Source organism: Salmo salar, chromosome ssa17, assembly GCF_905237065.1.
Source record: "Salmo salar chromosome ssa17, Ssal_v3.1, whole genome shotgun sequence".
Classification (NCBI taxonomy): domain Eukaryota; kingdom Metazoa; phylum Chordata; class Actinopteri; order Salmoniformes; family Salmonidae; genus Salmo; species Salmo salar.
The window spans coordinates 77,934,887-77,941,316 of record NC_059458.1 but is presented as its reverse complement, the minus strand read 5'-3'; positions in this window follow the sequence as shown (position 1 = coordinate 77,941,316).

Genomic DNA, 6,430 nt, shown 5'->3' with positions numbered 1-6,430 from the left:
ATAGCCTCCACATTGACTCTGTACCGGTACCCACTGTATATAGCTTCCACATTGACTCTGTACTGGTACCCCCTGTATATAGCCTCCACATTGACTCTGTACCGGTACCCCCCTGTATATAGCCTCCATATTGACTCTGTACCGGTACCCCCTGTATATAGCCTCCTCATTGACTCTGTACCGGTACCCCCTGTATATAGCCTCCACATTGACTCTGTACCGGTACCCCCTGTATATAGCCTCCACATTGACTCTGTACCGGTACCCCCTGTATATAGCCTCCACATTGACTCTGTACCGGTACCCCCTGTATATAGCCTCCACATTGACTCTGTACCGGTACCCCCTGTATATAGCCTCCACATTGACTCTGTACCGGTACCCCCTGTATATAGCCTCCACATTGACTCTGTACCGGTACCCCCTGTATATAGCCTCCACATTGACTCTGTACCGGTACCCCCTGTATATAGCCTTCACCTTGACTCTGTACCGGTACCCCCTGTATATAGCCTCCACATTGACTCTGTACCGGTACCCCCTGTATATAGCCTCCACATTGACTCTGTACCGGTACCCCCTGTATATAGCCTCCACATTGACTCTGTACCGGTACCCCCTGTATATAGCCTCCACATTGACTCTGTACCGGTACCCCCTGTATATAGCCTCCACATTGACTCTGTACCGGTACCCCCTGTATATAGCCTCCACATTGACTCTGTACCGGTACCCCCTGTATATAGCCTCCACATTGACTCTGTACCGGTACCCCCTGTATATAGCCTCCACATTGACTCTGTACCGGTACCCCCCTGTATATAGCCTCCACATTGACTCTGTACCGGTACCCCCCTGTATATAGCCTCCACATTGACTCTGTACCGGTACCCCCTGTATATAGCCTCCACATTGACTCTGTACCGGTACCCCCCTGTATATAGCCTCCACATTGACTCTGTACCGGTACCCCCTGTATATAGCCTCCACATTGACTCTGTACCGGTACCCCCCTGTATATAGCCTCCACATTGACTCTGTACCGGTACCCCCTGTATATAGCCTCCACATTGACTCTGTACCGGTACCCCCTGTATATAGCCTCCACATTGACTCTGTACCGGTAACCCCCTGTATATAGCCTCCACATTGACTCTGTACCGGTACCCCCCTGCATATAGCCTCCACATTGACTCTGTACCGGTAACCCCCTGTATATAGCCTCCACATTGACTCTGTACCGGTACCCCCTGTATATAGCCTCCACATTGACTCTGTACCGGTAACCCCTGTATATAGCCTCCACATTGACTCTGTACCGGTAACCCCCTGTATATAGCCTCCACATTGACTCTGTACCGGTACCCCCTGTATATAGCCTCCACATTGACTCTGTACCGGTACCCCCCTGTATATAGCCTCCACATTGACTCTGTACCGGTACCCCCTGTATATAGCCTCCACATTGACTCTGTACCGGTAACCCCTGTATATAGCCTCCACATTGACTCTGTACCGGTAACCCCTGTATATAGCCTCCACATTGACTCTGTACCGGTACCCCCTGTATATAGCCTCCACATTGACTCTGTACCGGTAACCCCTGTATATAGCCTCCACATTGACTCTGTACCGGTACCCCCTGTATATAGCCTCCACATTGACTCTGTACCGGTAACCCCTGTATATAGCCTCCACATTGACTCTGTACCGTAACACCCTGTATATAGCCTCCACATTGACTCTGTACCGATACCCCCTGTATATAGCCTCCACATTGACTCTGTACCGGTAACCCCTGTATATAGCCTCCACATTGACTCTGTACCGGTAACCCCTGTATATAGCCTCCACATTGACTCTGTACCGGTAACCCCTGTATATAGCCTCCACATTGACTCTGTACCGGTAACCCCTGTATATAGCCTCCACATTGACTCTGTACCGGTAACCCCTGTATATAGCCTCCACATTGACTCTGTACCGGTAACCCCTGTATATAGCCTCCACATTGACTCTGTACCGGTACCCCCTGTATATAGCCTCCACATTGACTCTGTACCGGTACCCCCTGTATATAGCCTCCACATTGACTCTGTACCGGTACCCCCTGTATATAGCCTCCACATTGACTCTGTACCGGTAACCCCTGTATATAGCCTCCACATTGACTCTGTACCGGTACCCCCTGTATATAGCCTCCACATTGACTCTGTACAGGTAACCCCTGTATATAGCCTCCACATTGACTCTGTACCGGTACCACCTGTATATAGCCTCCACATTGACTCTGTACCGGTACTCTCTGCATATAGCCTCCACATTGACTCTGTACCGGTACCTCCTGTATATAGCCTCCACATTGACTCTGTACAGGTAACCCCTGTATATAGCCTCCACATTGACTCTGTACCGGTACCTCCTGTATATAGCCTCCACATTGACTCTGTACCGGTAACCCCTGTATATAGCCTCCACATTGACTCTGTACCGGTACCCCCTGCATATAGCCTCCACATTGACTCTGTACCGGTAACCCCTGTATATAGCCTCCACATTGACTCTGTACCGGTACCCCCTGTATATAGCCTCCACATTGACTCTGTACCGGTAACCCCTGTATATAGCCTCCACATTGACTCTGTACCGGTAACCCCTGTATATAGCCTCCACATTGACTCTGTACCGGTACCCCCTGTATATAGCCTCCACATTGACTCTGTACCGGTACCCCCCTGTATATAGCCTCCACATTGACTCTGTACCGGTACCCCCTGTATATAGCCTCCACATTGACTCTGTACCGGTAACCCCTGTATATAGCCTCCACATTGACTCTGTACCGGTAACCCCCTGTATATAGCCTCCACATTGACTCTGTACCGGTACCCCCTGTATATAGCCTCCACATTGACTCTGTACCGGTAACCCCCTGTATATAGCCTCCACATTGACTCTGTACCGGTACCCCCTGTATATAGCCTCCACATTGACTCTGTACCGGTAACCCCTGTATATAGCCTCCACATTGACTCTGTACCGTAACACCCTGTATATAGCCTCCACATTGACTCTGTACCGATACCCCCCTGTATATAGCCTCCACATTGACTCTGTACCGGTAACCCCCTGTATATAGCCTCCACATTGACTCTGTACCGGTAACCCCTGTATATAGCCTCCACATTGACTCTGTACCGGTAACCCCTGTATATAGCCTCCACATTGACTCTGTACCGGTAACCCCTGTATATAGCCTCCACATTGACTCTGTACCGGTAACCCCTGTATATAGCCTCCACATTGACTCTGTACCGGTAACCCCTGTATATAGCCTCCACATTGACTCTGTACCGGTACCCCCTGTATATAGCCTCCACATTGACTCTGTACCGGTACCCCCTGTATATAGCCTCCACATTGACTCTGTACCGGTACCCCCTGTATATAGCCTCCACATTGACTCTGTACCGGTACCCCCTGTATATAGCCTCCACATTGACTCTGTACCGGTACCCCCCTGTATATAGCCTCCACATTGACTCTGTACCGGTAACCCCCTGTATATAGCCTCCACATTGACTCTGTACCGGTAACCCCCTGTATATAGCCTCCACATTGACTCTGTACCGGTACCCCCTGTATATAGCCTCCACATTGACTCTGTACCGGTACCCCCTGTATATAGCCTCCACATTGACTCTGTACCGGTACCCCCTGTATATAGCCTCCACATTGACTCTGTACCGGTACCCCCCTGTATATAGCCTCCACATTGACTCTGTACCGGTACCCCCTGTATATAGCCTCCACATTGACTCTGTACCATTACACCCCTGTATATAGCCTCCACATTGACTCTGTACCGGTACCACCTGCATATAGCCTCCACATTGACTCTGTACAGGTACCCCCTGTATATAGCCTCCACATTGACTCTGTACCGGTACCCCCTGTATATAGCCTCCACATTGACTCTGTACCGGTACCCCCCTGTATATAGCCTCCCCATTGACGCTGTACCGGTACCCCCTGTATATAGCCTCCACATTGACTCTGTACCGGTACCCCCTGTATATAGCCTCCACATTGACTCTGTACCGGTACCCCCTGTATATAGCCTCCACATTGACTCTGTACCGGTACCCCCTGTATATAGCCTCCACATTGACTCTGTACCGGTACCCCCTGTATATAGCCTCCACATTGACTCTGTACCGGTACCTCCTGTATATAGCCTCCACATTGACTCTGTACCGGTACCCCCTGTATATAGCCTCCACATTGACTCTGTACCGGTACCCCCTGTATATAGCCTCCACATTGACTCTGTACCGGTACCCCCTGTATATAGCCTCCACATTGACTCTGTACCGGTACCCCCTGTATATAGCCTCCACATTGACTCTGTACCGGTACCCCCTGTATATAGCCTCCACATTGACTCTGTACCGGTACCAACCTGTATATAGCCTCCACATTGACTCTGTACCGGTACCCCCTGTATATAGCCTCCACATTGACTCTGTACCGTTACCCCCTGTATATAGCCTCCACATTGACTCTGTACCGGTACCCCCTGTATATAGCCTCCACATTGACTCTGTACCGGTACCCCCTGTATATAGCCTCCACATTGACTCTGTACCGGTACCCCCTGTATATAGCCTCCACATTGACTCTGTACCGGTACCCCCTGTATATAGCCTCCACATTGACTCTGTACCGGTACCCCCTGTATATAGCCTCCACATTGACTCTGTACCGGTACTCCCTGTATATAGCCTCCACATTGACTCTGTACCGGTACCCCCTGTATATAGCCTCCACATTGACTCTGTACCGGTACCTCCTGTATATAGCCTCCACATTGACTCTGTACCGGTACCCCCTGTATATAGCCTCCACATTGACTCTGTACCGTAACACCCTGTATATAGCCTCCACATTGACTCTGTACCGGTACCCCCTGTATATAGCCTCCACATTGACTCTGTACCGTAACACCCTGTATATAGCCTCCACATTGACTCTGTACCGGTACACCCTGTATATAGCCTCCACATTGACTCTGTACCGGTACCCCCTGTATATAGCCTCCACATTGACTCTGTACCAGTACCCCCTGTATATAGCCTCCACATTGACTCTGTACCGGTACCTCCTGTATATAGCCTCCACATTGACTCTGTACCGTTACACCCCTGTATATAGCCTCCACATTGACTCTGTACCGGTACCCCCTGTATATAGTCTCCACATTGACTCTGTACCGGTACCTCCTGTATATAGCCTCCACATTGACTCTGTACCGGTACCCCCTGTATATAGCCTCCACATTGACTCTGTACCGTAACACCCTGTATATAGCCTCCACATTGACTCTGTACCGGTACCCCCTGTATATAGCCTCCACATTGACTCTGTACCGTAACACCCTGTATATAGCCTCCACATTGACTCTGTACCGGTACACCCTGTATATAGCCTCCACATTGACTCTGTACCGGTACCCCCTGTATATAGCCTCCACATTGACTCTGTACCAGTACCCCCTGTATATAGCCTCCACATTGACTCTGTACCGGTACCTCCTGTATATAGCCTCCACATTGACTCTGTACCGTAACACCCTGTATATAGCCTCCACATTGACTCTGTACCGGTACCCCTGTATATAGCCTCCACATTGACTCTGTACTGGTACCTCCTGTATATAGCCTCCTCATTGACTCTGTACCGGTACCCCCTGTATATAGCCTCCACATTGACTCTGTACCATTACACCCTGTATATAGCCTCCACATTGACTCTGTACCGGTACCCCCTGTATATAGCCTCCACATTGTCTCTGTACCGTAACACCCTGTATATAGCCTCCACATTGACTCTGTACCGGTACCCCCTGTATATAGCCTCCACATTGACTCTGTACCGGTACCTCCTGTATATAGCCTCCTCATTGACTCTGTACCGGTACCCCCTGTATATAGCCTCCACATTGACTCTGTACCATTACACCCTGTATATAGCCTCCACATTGACTCTGTACCGGTACCCCCTGTATATAGCCTCCACATTGACTCTGTACCGTAACACCCTGTATATAGCCTCCACATTGACTCTGTACCGGTACCCCCTGTATATAGCCTCCACATTGACTCTGTACCGTAACACCCTGTATATAGCCTCCACATTGACTCTGTACCGGTACACCCTGTATATAGCCTCCACATTGACTCTGTACCGGTACCCCCTGTATATAGCCTCCACATTGACTCTGTACCGGTACCCCCTGTATATAGCCTCCACATTGACTCTGTACCGGTACCCCCTGTATATAGCCTCCACATTGACTCTGTACCGTAACACCCTGTATATAGCCTCCACATTGACTCTGTACCGGTACCCCCCTGTATATAGCCTCCAC